The sequence below is a fragment of the Rhinoderma darwinii genome, unplaced genomic scaffold, assembly GCF_050947455.1.
Source record: "Rhinoderma darwinii isolate aRhiDar2 unplaced genomic scaffold, aRhiDar2.hap1 Scaffold_187, whole genome shotgun sequence".
NCBI classification, from domain to species: Eukaryota; Metazoa; Chordata; class Amphibia; order Anura; family Rhinodermatidae; genus Rhinoderma; species Rhinoderma darwinii.
In genome coordinates, this window is record NW_027462243.1 from 1 (window position 1) to 12,225 (window position 12,225).

Below are 12,225 nucleotides of genomic sequence, written 5' to 3' on the forward strand. Positions count from 1 at the left end.
TTTGCATATTGACAACATGGATGGCCTCCTTCCGTTGAGAAGCAAACTTGTTTATGCACTGTGTTGCCGGGGTGGATAACAAGTGAAAGCTGCCAAGTGGCAGCCAAAAGAAGAGAGGAGCCTGGGAAACATATGTATTGTTTCTTGTATGTGCTGTCTGTGTTTTTATCCCCCTTACGGGTGGTCTCCCTGGGCTAACACAGGACTGCGGCCATGGCGTGAGGAAAGGAGGAAGAGTTTGTCCCTTAGTACTCTGGTTTCTCTTCAGAACGCATAAATCTTTCGCCTTTTACTAAAGATTTCCGTGGAGAGGAGCAAAACTGAGTTTTGTAGCAATTTTTGCATGCTCCAGCTTGCTGGGGTTTTCTTGTTCAGGTTGAAAAGCAGAAAGAGTGTATTTCTGGCTCCAGTTGGCTTGAAAGTGGCTGAATTTGCATATTGACAACATGGATGGCCTCCTTCCGTTGAGAAGCAAACTTGTTTATGCACTGTGTTGCCGGGGTGGATAACAAGTGAAAGCTGCCAAGTGGCAGCCAAAAGAAGAGAGGAGCCTGGGAAACATATGTATTGTTTCTTGTATGTGCTGTCTGTGTTTTTATCCCCCTTACGGGTGGTCTCCCTGGGCTAACACAGGACTGCAGCCATGGCGTGAGGAAAGGAGGAAGAGTTTGTCCCTTAGTACTCTGGTTTCTCTTCAGAACGCATAAATCTTTCGCCTTTTACTAAAGATTTCCGTGGAGAGGAGCAAAACTGAGTTTTGTAGCAATTTTTGCATGCTCCAGCTTGCTGGGGTTTTCTTGTTCAGGTTGAAAAGCAGAAAGAGTGTATTTCTGGCTCCAGTTGGCTTGAAAGTGGCTGAATTTGCATATTGACAACATGGATGGCCTCCTTCCGTTGAGAAGCAAACTTGTTTATGCACTGTGTTGCCGGGGTGGATAACAAGTGAAAGCTGCCAAGTGGCAGCCAAAAGAAGAGAGGAGCCTGGGAAACATATGTATTGTTTCTTGTATGTGCTGTCTGTGTTTTTATCCCCCTTACGGGTGGTCTCCCTGGGCTAACACAGGACTGCGGCCATGGCGTGAGGAAAGGAGGAAGAGTTTGTCCCTTAGTACTCTGGTTTCTCTTCAGAATGCATAAATCTTTCGCCTTTTACTAAAGATTTCCGTGGAGAGGAGCAAAACTGAGTTTTGTAGCAATTTTTGCATGCTCCAGCTTGCTGGGGTTTTCTTGTTCAGGTTGAAAAGCAGAAAGAGTGTATTTCTGGCTCCAGTTGGCTTGAAAGTGGCTGAATTTGCATATTGACAACATGGATGGCCTCCTTCCGTTGAGAAGCAAACTTGTTTATGCACTGTGTTGCCGGGGTGGATAACAAGTGAAAGCTGCCAAGTGGCAGCCAAAAGAAGAGAGGAGCCTGGGAAACATATGTATTGTTTCTTGTATGTGCTGTCTGTGTTTTTATCCCCCTTACGGGTGGTCTCCCTGGGCTAACACAGGACTGCGGCCATGGCGTGAGGAAAGGAGGAAGAGTTTGTCCCTTAATACTCTGGTTTCTCTTCAGAACGCATAAATCTTTCGCCTTTTACTAAAGATTTCCGTGGAGAGGAGCAAAACTGAGTTTTGTAGCAATTTTTGCATGCTCCAGCTTGCTGGGGTTTTCTTGTTCAGGTTGAAAAGCAGAAAGAGTGTATTTCTGGCTCCAGTTGGCTTGAAAGTGGCTGAATTTGCATATTGACAACATGGATGGCCTCCTTCCGTTGAGAAGCAAACTTGTTTATGCACTGTGTTGCCGGGGTGGATAACAAGTGAAAGCTGCCAAGTGGCAGCCAAAAGAAGAGAGGAGCCTGGGAAACATATGTATTGTTTCTTGTATGTGCTGTCTGTGTTTTTATCCCCCTTACGGGTGGTCTCCCTGGGCTAACACAGGACTGCGGCCATGGCGTGAGGAAAGGAGGAAGAGTTTGTCCCTTAGTACTCTGGTTTCTCTTCAGAACGCATAAATCTTTCGCCTTTTACTAAAGATTTCCGTGGAGAGGAGCAAAACTGAGTTTTGTAGCAATTTTTGCATGCTCCAGCTTGCTGGGGTTTTCTTGTTCAGGTTGAAAAGCAGAAAGAGTGTATTTCTGGCTCCAGTTGGCTTGAAAGTGGCTGAATTTGCATATTGACAACATGGATGGCCTCCTTCCGTTGAGAAGCAAACTTGTTTATGCACTGTGTTGCTGGGGTGGATAACAAGTGAAAGCTGCCAAGTGGCAGCCAAAAGAAGAGAGGAGCCTGGGAAACATATGTATTGTTTCTTGTATTTGCTGTCTGTGTTTTTATCCCCCTTACGGGTGGTCTCCCTGGGCTAACACAGGACTGCGGCCATGGCGTGAGGAAAGGAGGAAGAGTTTGTCCCTTAGTACTCTGGTTTCTCTTCAGAACGCATAAATCTTTCGCCTTTTACTAAAGATTTCCGTGGAGAGGAGCAAAACTGAGTTTTGTAGCAATTTTTGCATGCTCCAGCTTGCTGGGGTTTTCTTGTTCAGGTTGAAAAGCAGAAAGAGTGTATTTCTGGCTCCAGTTGGCTTGAAAGTGGCTGAATTTGCATATTGACAACATGGATGGCCTCCTTCTGTTGAGAAGCAAACTTGTTTATGCACTGTGTTGCCGGGGTGGATAACAAGTGAAAGCTGCCAAGTGGCAGCCAAAAGAAGAGAGGAGCCTGGGAAACATATGTATTGTTTCTTGTGTGTGCTGTCTGTGTTTTTATCCCCCTTACGGGTGGTCTCCCTGGGCTAACACAGGACTGCGGCCATGGCGTGAGGAAAGGAGGAAGAGTTTGTCCCTTAGTACTCTGGTTTCTCTTCAGAACGCATAAATCTTTCGCCTTTTACTAAAGATTTCCGTGGAGAGGAGCAAAACTGAGTTTTGTAGCAATTTTTGCATGCTCCAGCTTGCTGGGGTTTTCTTGTTCAGGTTGAAAAGCAGAAAGAGTGTATTTCTGGCTCCAGTTGGCTTGAAAGTGGCTGAATTTGCATATTGACAACATGGATGGCCTCCTTCCGTTGAGAAGCAAACTTGTTTATGCACTGTGTTGCCGGGGTGGATAACAAGTGAAAGCTGCCAAGTGGCAGCCAAAAGAAGAGAGGAGCCTGGGTAACATATGTATTGTTTCTTGTATGTGCTGTCTGTGTTTTTATCCCCCTTACGGGTGGTCTCCCTGGGCTAACACAGGACTGCGGCCATGGCGTGAGGAAAGGAGGAAGAGTTTGTCCCTTAGTACTCTGGTTTCTCTTCAGAACGCATAAATCTTTCGCCTTTTACTAAAGATTTCCGTGGAGAGGAGCAAAACTGAGTTTTGTAGCAATTTTTGCATGCTCCAGCTTGCTGGGGTTTTCTTGTTCAGGTTGAAAAGCAGAAAGAGTGTATTTCTGGCTCCAGTTGGCTTGAAAGTGGCTGAATTTGCATATTGACAACATGGATGGCCTCCTTCTGTTGAGAAGCAAACTTGTTTATGCACTGTGTTGCCGGGGTGGATAACAAGTGAAAGCTGCCAAGTGGCAGCCAAAAGAAGAGAGGAGCCTGGGAAACATATGTATTGTTTCTTGTATGTGCTGTCTGTGTTTTTATCCCCCTTACGGGTGGTCTCCCTGGGCTAACACAGGACTGCGGCCATGGCGTGAGGAAAGGAGGAAGAGTTTGTCCCTTAGTACTCTGGTTTCTCTTCAGAACGCATAAATCTTTCGCCTTTTACTAAAGATTTCCGTGGAGAGGAGCAAAACTGAGTTTTGTAGCAATTTTTGCATGCTCCAGCTTGCTGGGGTTTTCTTGTTCAGGTTGAAAAGCAGAAAGAGTGTATTTCTGGCTCCAGTTGGCTTGAAAGTGGCTGAATTTGCATATTGACAACATGGATGGCCTCCTTCCGTTGAGAAGCAAACTTGTTTATGCACTGTGTTGCCGGGGTGGATAACAAGTGAAAGCTGCCAAGTGGCAGCCAAAAGAAGAGAGGAGCCTGGGAAACATATGTATTGTTTCTTGTATGTGCTGTCTGTGTTTTTATCCCCCTTACGGGTGGTCTCCCTGGGCTAACACAGGACTGCAGCCATGGCGTGAGGAAAGGAGGAAGAGTTTGTCCCTTAGTACTCTGGTTTCTCTTCAGAACGCATAAATCTTTCGCCTTTTACTAAAGATTTCCGTGGAGAGGAGCAAAACTGAGTTTTGTAGCAATTTTTGCATGCTCCAGCTTGCTGGGGTTTTCTTGTTCAGGTTGAAAAGCAGAAAGAGTGTATTTCTGGCTCCAGTTGGCTTGAAAGTGGCTGAATTTGCATATTGACAACATGGATGGCCTCCTTCCGTTGAGAAGCAAACTTGTTTATGCACTGTGTTGCCGGGGTGGATAACAAGTGAAAGCTGCCAAGTGGCAGCCAAAAGAAGAGAGGAGCCTGGGAAACATATGTATTGTTTCTTGTATGTGCTGTCTGTGTTTTTATCCCCCTTACGGGTGGTCTCCCTGGGCTAACACAGGACTGCGGCCATGGCGTGAGGAAAGGAGGAAGAGTTTGTCCCTTAGTACTCTGGTTTCTCTTCAGAACGCATAAATCTTTCGCCTTTTACTAAAGATTTCCGTGGAGAGGAGCAAAACTGAGTTTTGTAGCAATTTTTGCATGCTCCAGCTTGCTGGGGTTTTCTTGTTCAGGTTGAAAAGCAGAAAGAGTGTATTTCTGGCTCCAGTTGGCTTGAAAGTGGCTGAATTTGCATATTGACAACATGGATGGCCTCCTTCCGTTGAGAAGCAAACTTGTTTATGCACTGTGTTGCCGGGGTGGATAACAAGTGAAAGCTGCCAAGTGGCAGCCAAAAGAAGAGAGGAGCCTGGGAAACATATGTATTGTTTCTTGTATGTGCTGTCTGTGTTTTTATCCCCCTTACGGGTGGTCTCCCTGGGCTAACACAGGACTGCAGCCATGGCGTGAGGAAAGGAGGAAGAGTTTGTCCCTTAGTACTCTGGTTTCTCTTCAGAACGCATAAATCTTTCGCCTTTTACTAAAGATTTCCGTGGAGAGGAGCAAAACTGAGTTTTGTAGCAATTTTTGCATGCTCCAGCTTGCTGGGGTTTTCTTGTTCAGGTTGAAAAGCAGAAAGAGTGTATTTCTGGCTCCAGTTGGCTTGAAAGTGGCTGAATTTGCATATTGACAACATGGATGGCCTCCTTCCGTTGAGAAGCAAACTTGTTTATGCACTGTGTTGCCGGGGTGGATAACAAGTGAAAGCTGCCAAGTGGCAGCCAAAAGAAGAGAGGAGCCTGGGAAACATATGTATTGTTTCTTGTATGTGCTGTCTGTGTTTTTATCCCCCTTACGGGTGGTCTCCCTGGGCTAACACAGGACTGCGGCCATGGCGTGAGGAAAGGAGGAAGAGTTTGTCCCTTAGTACTCTGGTTTCTCTTCAGAATGCATAAATCTTTCGCCTTTTACTAAAGATTTCCGTGGAGAGGAGCAAAACTGAGTTTTGTAGCAATTTTTGCATGCTCCAGCTTGCTGGGGTTTTCTTGTTCAGGTTGAAAAGCAGAAAGAGTGTATTTCTGGCTCCAGTTGGCTTGAAAGTGGCTGAATTTGCATATTGACAACATGGATGGCCTCCTTCCGTTGAGAAGCAAACTTGTTTATGCACTGTGTTGCCGGGGTGGATAACAAGTGAAAGCTGCCAAGTGGCAGCCAAAAGAAGAGAGGAGCCTGGGAAACATATGTATTGTTTCTTGTATGTGCTGTCTGTGTTTTTATCCCCCTTACGGGTGGTCTCCCTGGGCTAACACAGGACTGCGGCCATGGCGTGAGGAAAGGAGGAAGAGTTTGTCCCTTAGTACTCTGGTTTCTCTTCAGAACGCATAAATCTTTTGCCTTTTATTAAAGATTTCCGTGGAGAGGAGCAAAACTGAGTTTTGTAGCAATTTTTGCATGCTCCAGCTTGCTGGGGTTTTCTTGTTCAGGTTGAAAAGCAGAAAGAGTGTATTTCTGGCTCCAGTTGGCTTGAAAGTGGCTGAATTTGCATATTGACAACATGGATGGCCTCCTTCCGTTGAGAAGCAAACTTGTTTATGCACTGTGTTGCCGGGGTGGATAACAAGTGAAAGCTGCCAAGTGGCAGCCAAAAGAAGAGAGGAGCCTGGGAAACATATGTATTGTTTCTTGTATGTGCTGTCTGTGTTTTTATCCCCCTTACGGGTGGTCTCCCTGGGCTAACACAGGACTGCGGCCATGGCGTGAGGAAAGGAGGAAGAGTTTGTCCCTTAGTACTCTGGTTTCTCTTCAGAACGCATAAATCTTTCGCCTTTTACTAAAGATTTCCGTGGAGAGGAGCAAAACTGAGTTTTGTAGCAATTTTTGCATGCTCCAGCTTGCTGGGGTTTTCTTGTTCAGGTTGAAAAGCAGAAAGAGTGTATTTCTGGCTCCAGTTGGCTTGAAAGTGGCTGAATTTGCATATTGACAACATGGATGGCCTCCTTCCGTTGAGAAGCAAACTTGTTTATGCACTGTGTTGCCGGGGTGGATAACAAGTGAAAGCTGCCAAGTGGCAGCCAAAAGAAGAGAGGAGCCTGGGAAACATATGTATTGTTTCTTGTATGTGCTGTCTGTGTTTTTATCCCCCTTACGGGTGGTCTCCCTGGGCTAACACAGGACTGCGGCCATGGCGTGAGGAAAGGAGGAAGAGTTTGTCCCTTAGTACTCTGGTTTCTCTTCAGAACGCATAAATCTTTCGCCTTTTACTAAAGATTTCCGTGGAGAGGAGCAAAACTGAGTTTTGTAGCAATTTTTGCATGCTCCAGCTTGCTGGGGTTTTCTTGTTCAGGTTGAAAAGCAGAAAGAGTGTATTTCTGGCTCCAGTTGGCTTGAAAGTGGCTGAATTTGCATATTGACAACATGGATGGCCTCCTTCCGTTGAGAAGCAAACTTGTTTATGCACTGTGTTGCCGGGGTGGATAACAAGTGAAAGCTGCCAAGTGGCAGCCAAAAGAAGAGAGGAGCCTGGGAAACATATGTATTGTTTCTTGTATGTGCTGTCTGTGTTTTTATCCCCCTTACGGGTGGTCTCCCTGGGCTAACACAGGACTGCGGCCATGGCGTGAGGAAAGGAGGAAGAGTTTGTCCCTTAGTACTCTGGTTTCTCTTCAGAACGCATAAATCTTTCGCCTTTTACTAAAGATTTCCGTGGAGAGGAGCAAAACTGAGTTTTGTAGCAATTTTTGCATGCTCCAGCTTGCTGGGGTTTTCTTGTTCAGGTTGAAAAGCAGAAAGAGTGTATTTCTGGCTCCAGTTGGCTTGAAAGTGGCTGAATTTGCATATTGACAACATGGATGGCCTCCTTCCGTTGAGAAGCAAACTTGTTTATGCACTGTGTTGCCGGGGTGGATAACAAGTGAAAGCTGCCAAGTGGCAGCCAAAAGAAGAGAGGAGCCTGGGAAACATATGTATTGTTTCTTGTATGTGCTGTCTGTGTTTTTATCCCCCTTACGGGTGGTCTCCCTGGGCTAACACAGGACTGCGGCCATGGCGTGAGGAAAGGAGGAAGAGTTTGTCCCTTAGTACTCTGGTTTCTCTTCAGAACGCATAAATCTTTCGCCTTTTACTAAAGATTTCCGTGGAGAGGAGCAAAACTGAGTTTTGTAGCAATTTTTGCATGCTCCAGCTTGCTGGGGTTTTCTTGTTCAGGTTGAAAAGCAGAAAGAGTGTATTTCTGGCTCCAGTTGGCTTGAAAGTGGCTGAATTTGCATATTGACAACATGGATGGCCTCCTTCCGTTGAGAAGCAAACTTGTTTATGCACTGTGTTGCCGGGGTGGATAACAAGTGAAAGCTGCCAAGTGGCAGCCAAAAGAAGAGAGGAGCCTGGGAAACATATGTATTGTTTCTTGTATGTGCTGTCTGTGTTTTTATCCCCCTTACGGGTGGTCTCCCTGGGCTAACACAGGACTGCGGCCATGGCGTGAGGAAAGGAGGAAGAGTTTGTCCCTTAGTACTCTGGTTTCTCTTCAGAACGCATAAATCTTTCGCCTTTTACTAAAGATTTCCGTGGAGAGGAGCAAAACTGAGTTTTGTAGCAATTTTTGCATGCTCCAGCTTGCTGGGGTTTTCTTGTTCAGGTTGAAAAGCAGAAAGAGTGTATTTCTGGCTCCAGTTGGCTTGAAAGTGGCTGAATTTGCATATTGACAACATGGATGGCCTCCTTCCGTTGAGAAGCAAACTTGTTTATGCACTGTGTTGCCGGGGTGGATAACAAGTGAAAGCTGCCAAGTGGCAGCCAAAAGAAGAGAGGAGCCTGGGAAACATATGTATTGTTTCTTGTATGTGCTGTCTGTGTTTTTATCCCCCTTACGGGTGGTCTCCCTGGGCTAACACAGGACTGCGGCCATGGCGTGAGGAAAGGAGGAAGAGTTTGTCCCTTAGTACTCTGGTTTCTCTTCAGAACGCATAAATCTTTCGCCTTTTACTAAAGATTTCCGTGGAGAGGAGCAAAACTGAGTTTTGTAGCAATTTTTGCATGCTCCAGCTTGCTGGGGTTTTCTTGTTCAGGTTGAAAAGCAGAAAGAGTGTATTTCTGGCTCCAGTTGGCTTGAAAGTGGCTGAATTTGCATATTGACAACATGGATGGCCTCCTTCCGTTGAGAAGCAAACTTGTTTATGCACTGTGTTGCCGGGGTGGATAACAAGTGAAAGCTGCCAAGTGGCAGCCAAAAGAAGAGAGGAGCCTGGGAAACATATGTATTGTTTCTTGTATGTGCTGTCTGTGTTTTTATCCCCCTTACGGGTGGTCTCCCTGGGCTAACACAGGACTGCGGCCATGGCGTGAGGAAAGGAGGAAGAGTTTGTCCCTTAGTACTCTGGTTTCTCTTCAGAACGCATAAATCTTTCGCCTTTTACTAAAGATTTCCGTGGAGAGGAGCAAAACTGAGTTTTGTAGCAATTTTTGCATGCTCCAGCTTGCTGGGGTTTTCTTGTTCAGGTTGAAAAGCAGAAAGAGTGTATTTCTGGCTCCAGTTGGCTTGAAAGTGGCTGAATTTGCATATTGACAACATGGATGGCCTCCTTCCGTTGAGAAGCAAACTTGTTTATGCACTGTGTTGCCGGGGTGGATAACAAGTGAAAGCTGCCAAGTGGCAGCCAAAAGAAGAGAGGAGCCTGGGAAACATATGTATTGTTTCTTGTATGTGCTGTCTGTGTTTTTATCCCCCTTACGGGTGGTCTCCCTGGGCTAACACAGGGCTGCGGCCATGGCGTGAGGAAAGGAGGAAGAGTTTGTCCCTTAGTACTCTGGTTTCTCTTCAGAATGCATAAATCTTTCGCCTTTTACTAAAGATTTCCGTGGAGAGGAGCAAAACTGAGTTTTGTAGCAATTTTTGCATGCTCCAGCTTGCTGGGGTTTTCTTGTTCAGGTTGAAAAGCAGAAAGAGTGTATTTCTGGCTCCAGTTGGCTTGAAAGTGGCTGAATTTGCATATTGACAACATGGATGGCCTCCTTCCGTTGAGAAGCAAACTTGTTTATGCACTGTGTTGCCGGGGTGGATAACAAGTGAAAGCTGCCAAGTGGCAGCCAAAAGAAGAGAGGAGCCTGGGAAACATATGTATTGTTTCTTGTATGTGCTGTCTGTGTTTTTATCCCCCTTACGGGTGGTCTCCCTGGGCTAACACAGGACTGCGGCCATGGCGTGAGGAAAGGAGGAAGAGTTTGTCCCTTAGTACTCTGGTTTCTCTTCAGAACGCATAAATCTTTCGCCTTTTACTAAAGATTTCCGTGGAGAGGAGCAAAACTGAGTTTTGTAGCAATTTTTGCATGCTCCAGCTTGCTGGGGTTTTCTTGTTCAGGTTGAAAAGCAGAAAGAGTGTATTTCTGGCTCCAGTTGGCTTGAAAGTGGCTGAATTTGCATATTGACAACATGGATGGCCTCCTTCCGTTGAGAAGCAAACTTGTTTATGCACTGTGTTGCTGGGGTGGATAACAAGTGAAAGCTGCCAAGTGGCAGCCAAAAGAAGAGAGGAGCCTGGGAAACATATGTATTGTTTCTTGTATGTGCTGTCTGTGTTTTTATCCCCCTTACGGGTGGTCTCCCTGGGCTAACACAGGACTGCGGCCATGGCGTGAGGAAAGGAGGAAGAGTTTGTCCCTTAGTACTCTGGTTTCTCTTCAGAACGCATAAATCTTTCGCCTTTTACTAAAGATTTCCGTGGAGAGGAGCAAAACTGAGTTTTGTAGCAATTTTTGCATGCTCCAGCTTGCTGGGGTTTTCTTGTTCAGGTTGAAAAGCAGAAAGAGTGTATTTCTGGCTCCAGTTGGCTTGAAAGTGGCTGAATTTGCATATTGACAACATGGATGGCCTCCTTCCGTTGAGAAGCAAACTTGTTTATGCACTGTGTTGCCGGGGTGGATAACAAGTGAAAGCTGCCAAGTGGCAGCCAAAAGAAGAGAGGAGCCTGGGTAACATATGTATTGTTTCTTGTATGTGCTGTCTGTGTTTTTATCCCCCTTACGGGTGGTCTCCCTGGGCTAACACAGGACTGCGGCCATGGCGTGAGGAAAGGAGGAAGAGTTTGTCCCTTAGTACTCTGGTTTCTCTTCAGAACGCATAAATCTTTCGCCTTTTACTAAAGATTTCCGTGGAGAGGAGCAAAACTGAGTTTTGTAGCAATTTTTGCATGCTCCAGCTTGCTGGGGTTTTCTTGTTCAGGTTGAAAAGCAGAGAGTGTATTTCTGGCTCCAGTTGGCTTGAAAGTGGCTGAATTTGCATATTGACAACATGGATGGCCTCCTTCCGTTGAGAAGCAAACTTGTTTATGCACTGTGTTGCCGGGGTGGATAACAAGTGAAAGCTGCCAAGTGGCAGCCAAAAGAAGAGAGGAGCCTGGGAAACATATGTATTGTTTCTTGTATGTGCTGTCTGTGTTTTTATCCCCCTTACGGGTGGTCTCCCTGGGCTAACACAGGGCTGCGGCCATGGCGTGAGGAAAGGAGGAAGAGTTTGTCCCTTAGTACTCTGGTTTCTCTTCAGAACGCATAAATCTTTCGCCTTTTACTAAAGTTTTCCGTGGAGAGGAGCAAAACTGAGTTTTGTAGCAATTTTTGCATGCTCCAGCTTGCTGGGGTTTTCTTGTTCAGGTTGAAAAGCAGAAAGAGTGTATTTCTGGCTCCAGTTGGCTTGAAAGTGGCTGAATTTGCATATTGACAACATGGATGGCCTCCTTCCGTTGAGAAGCAAACTTGTTTATGCACTGTGTTGCCGGGGTGGATAACAAGTGAAAGCTGCCAAGTGGCAGCCAAGAGAGGAGCCTGGGAAACATATGTATTGTTTCTTGTATGTGCTGTCTGTGTTTTTATCCCCCTTACGGGTGGTCTCCCTGGGCTAACACAGGACTGCGGCCATGGCGTGAGGAAAGGAGGAAGAGTTTGTCCTTTAGTACTCTGGTTTCTCTTCAGAACGCATAAATCTTTCGCCTTTTACTAAAGATTTCCGTGGAGAGGAGCAAAACTGAGTTTTGTAGCAATTTTTGCATGCTCCAGCTTGCTGGGGTTTTCTTGTTCAGGTTGAAAAGCAGAAAGAGTGTATTTCTGGCTCCAGTTGGCTTGAAAGTGGCTGAATTTGCATATTGACAACATGGATGGCCTCCTTCCGTTGAGAAGCAAACTTGTTTATGCACTGTGTTGCCGGGGTGGATAACAAGTGAAAGCAGCCAAAAGAAGAGAGGAGCCTGGGAAACATATGTATTGTTTCTTGTATGTGCTGTCTGTGTTTTTATCCCCCTTACGGGTGGTCTCCCTGGGCTAACACAGGACTGCGGCCATGGCGTGAGGAAAGGAGGAAGAGTTTGTCCCTTAGTACTCTGGTTTCTCTTCAGAACGCATAAATCTTTCGCCTTTTACTAAAGATTTCCGTGGAGAGGAGCAAAACTGAGTTTTGTAGCAATTTTTGCATGCTCCAGCTTGCTGGGGTTTTCTTGTTCAGGTTGAAAAGCAGAAAGAGTGTATTTCTGGCTCCAGTTGGCTTGAAAGTGGCTGAATTTGCATATTGACAACATGGATGGCCTCCTTCCGTTGAGAAGCAAACTTGTTTATGCACTGTGTTGCCGGGGTGGATAACAAGTGAAAGCTGCCAAGTGGCAGCCAAAAGAAGAGAGGAGCCTGGGAAACATATGTATTGTTTCTTGTATGTGCTGTCTGTGTTTTTATCCCCCTTACGGGTGGTCTCCCTGGGCTAACACAG

At 46.0% G+C, this 12,225-nt stretch overlaps 28 non-coding genes across 28 annotated transcripts; all 28 read left to right on the plus strand.

Annotated features, from left to right (window-relative positions):
• The first annotated feature begins 248 nt into the window (after positions 1-248).
• On the plus strand, positions 249-364 carry LOC142700450 (U5 spliceosomal RNA). The gene has a single exon (XR_012866575.1). It is a non-coding gene; the product is annotated as a U5 spliceosomal RNA (small nuclear RNA).
• Positions 365-678: 314 nt separating this feature from the next.
• Positions 679-794, plus strand: LOC142700462 (U5 spliceosomal RNA). The gene has a single exon (XR_012866586.1). It is a non-coding gene; the product is annotated as a U5 spliceosomal RNA (small nuclear RNA).
• A 314-nt stretch (positions 795-1,108) lies between these two features.
• Positions 1,109-1,224, plus strand: LOC142700424 (U5 spliceosomal RNA). The gene has a single exon (XR_012866551.1). It is a non-coding gene; the product is annotated as a U5 spliceosomal RNA (small nuclear RNA).
• A 314-nt stretch (positions 1,225-1,538) lies between these two features.
• Positions 1,539-1,654, plus strand: LOC142700406 (U5 spliceosomal RNA). Its single transcript, XR_012866535.1, has one exon. It is a non-coding gene; the product is annotated as a U5 spliceosomal RNA (small nuclear RNA).
• A 314-nt stretch (positions 1,655-1,968) lies between these two features.
• Positions 1,969-2,084, plus strand: LOC142700474 (U5 spliceosomal RNA). Its single transcript, XR_012866597.1, has one exon. It is a non-coding gene; the product is annotated as a U5 spliceosomal RNA (small nuclear RNA).
• Positions 2,085-2,398: 314 nt separating this feature from the next.
• On the plus strand, positions 2,399-2,514 carry LOC142700487 (U5 spliceosomal RNA). Its single transcript, XR_012866608.1, has one exon. It is a non-coding gene; the product is annotated as a U5 spliceosomal RNA (small nuclear RNA).
• Positions 2,515-2,828: 314 nt separating this feature from the next.
• On the plus strand, positions 2,829-2,944 carry LOC142700413 (U5 spliceosomal RNA). Its single transcript, XR_012866541.1, has one exon. It is a non-coding gene; the product is annotated as a U5 spliceosomal RNA (small nuclear RNA).
• Positions 2,945-3,258: 314 nt separating this feature from the next.
• On the plus strand, positions 3,259-3,374 carry LOC142700425 (U5 spliceosomal RNA). Its single transcript, XR_012866552.1, has one exon. It is a non-coding gene; the product is annotated as a U5 spliceosomal RNA (small nuclear RNA).
• Positions 3,375-3,688: 314 nt separating this feature from the next.
• On the plus strand, positions 3,689-3,804 carry LOC142700437 (U5 spliceosomal RNA). Its single transcript, XR_012866563.1, has one exon. It is a non-coding gene; the product is annotated as a U5 spliceosomal RNA (small nuclear RNA).
• A 314-nt stretch (positions 3,805-4,118) lies between these two features.
• Positions 4,119-4,234, plus strand: LOC142700443 (U5 spliceosomal RNA). Its single transcript, XR_012866568.1, has one exon. It is a non-coding gene; the product is annotated as a U5 spliceosomal RNA (small nuclear RNA).
• A 314-nt stretch (positions 4,235-4,548) lies between these two features.
• Positions 4,549-4,664, plus strand: LOC142700444 (U5 spliceosomal RNA). Its single transcript, XR_012866569.1, has one exon. It is a non-coding gene; the product is annotated as a U5 spliceosomal RNA (small nuclear RNA).
• A 314-nt stretch (positions 4,665-4,978) lies between these two features.
• On the plus strand, positions 4,979-5,094 carry LOC142700445 (U5 spliceosomal RNA). Its single transcript, XR_012866570.1, has one exon. It is a non-coding gene; the product is annotated as a U5 spliceosomal RNA (small nuclear RNA).
• A 314-nt stretch (positions 5,095-5,408) lies between these two features.
• LOC142700426 (U5 spliceosomal RNA) lies at positions 5,409-5,524 on the plus strand. The gene has a single exon (XR_012866553.1). It is a non-coding gene; the product is annotated as a U5 spliceosomal RNA (small nuclear RNA).
• Positions 5,525-5,838: 314 nt separating this feature from the next.
• Positions 5,839-5,954, plus strand: LOC142700433 (U5 spliceosomal RNA). Its single transcript, XR_012866559.1, has one exon. It is a non-coding gene; the product is annotated as a U5 spliceosomal RNA (small nuclear RNA).
• Positions 5,955-6,268: 314 nt separating this feature from the next.
• On the plus strand, positions 6,269-6,384 carry LOC142700446 (U5 spliceosomal RNA). Its single transcript, XR_012866571.1, has one exon. It is a non-coding gene; the product is annotated as a U5 spliceosomal RNA (small nuclear RNA).
• Positions 6,385-6,698: 314 nt separating this feature from the next.
• Positions 6,699-6,814, plus strand: LOC142700447 (U5 spliceosomal RNA). Its single transcript, XR_012866572.1, has one exon. It is a non-coding gene; the product is annotated as a U5 spliceosomal RNA (small nuclear RNA).
• A 314-nt stretch (positions 6,815-7,128) lies between these two features.
• Positions 7,129-7,244, plus strand: LOC142700448 (U5 spliceosomal RNA). The gene has a single exon (XR_012866573.1). It is a non-coding gene; the product is annotated as a U5 spliceosomal RNA (small nuclear RNA).
• Positions 7,245-7,558: 314 nt separating this feature from the next.
• LOC142700449 (U5 spliceosomal RNA) lies at positions 7,559-7,674 on the plus strand. The gene has a single exon (XR_012866574.1). It is a non-coding gene; the product is annotated as a U5 spliceosomal RNA (small nuclear RNA).
• A 314-nt stretch (positions 7,675-7,988) lies between these two features.
• Positions 7,989-8,104, plus strand: LOC142700451 (U5 spliceosomal RNA). Its single transcript, XR_012866576.1, has one exon. It is a non-coding gene; the product is annotated as a U5 spliceosomal RNA (small nuclear RNA).
• A 314-nt stretch (positions 8,105-8,418) lies between these two features.
• Positions 8,419-8,534, plus strand: LOC142700452 (U5 spliceosomal RNA). Its single transcript, XR_012866577.1, has one exon. It is a non-coding gene; the product is annotated as a U5 spliceosomal RNA (small nuclear RNA).
• Positions 8,535-8,848: 314 nt separating this feature from the next.
• Positions 8,849-8,964, plus strand: LOC142700454 (U5 spliceosomal RNA). The gene has a single exon (XR_012866578.1). It is a non-coding gene; the product is annotated as a U5 spliceosomal RNA (small nuclear RNA).
• A 314-nt stretch (positions 8,965-9,278) lies between these two features.
• Positions 9,279-9,394, plus strand: LOC142700427 (U5 spliceosomal RNA). Its single transcript, XR_012866554.1, has one exon. It is a non-coding gene; the product is annotated as a U5 spliceosomal RNA (small nuclear RNA).
• A 314-nt stretch (positions 9,395-9,708) lies between these two features.
• LOC142700455 (U5 spliceosomal RNA) lies at positions 9,709-9,824 on the plus strand. Its single transcript, XR_012866579.1, has one exon. It is a non-coding gene; the product is annotated as a U5 spliceosomal RNA (small nuclear RNA).
• A 314-nt stretch (positions 9,825-10,138) lies between these two features.
• Positions 10,139-10,254, plus strand: LOC142700456 (U5 spliceosomal RNA). Its single transcript, XR_012866580.1, has one exon. It is a non-coding gene; the product is annotated as a U5 spliceosomal RNA (small nuclear RNA).
• Positions 10,255-10,568: 314 nt separating this feature from the next.
• On the plus strand, positions 10,569-10,684 carry LOC142700457 (U5 spliceosomal RNA). The gene has a single exon (XR_012866581.1). It is a non-coding gene; the product is annotated as a U5 spliceosomal RNA (small nuclear RNA).
• A 312-nt stretch (positions 10,685-10,996) lies between these two features.
• LOC142700432 (U5 spliceosomal RNA) lies at positions 10,997-11,112 on the plus strand. The gene has a single exon (XR_012866558.1). It is a non-coding gene; the product is annotated as a U5 spliceosomal RNA (small nuclear RNA).
• Positions 11,113-11,421: 309 nt separating this feature from the next.
• LOC142700458 (U5 spliceosomal RNA) lies at positions 11,422-11,537 on the plus strand. The gene has a single exon (XR_012866582.1). It is a non-coding gene; the product is annotated as a U5 spliceosomal RNA (small nuclear RNA).
• A 303-nt stretch (positions 11,538-11,840) lies between these two features.
• LOC142700459 (U5 spliceosomal RNA) lies at positions 11,841-11,956 on the plus strand. The gene has a single exon (XR_012866583.1). It is a non-coding gene; the product is annotated as a U5 spliceosomal RNA (small nuclear RNA).
• Positions 11,957-12,225: the final 269 nt, after the last annotated feature.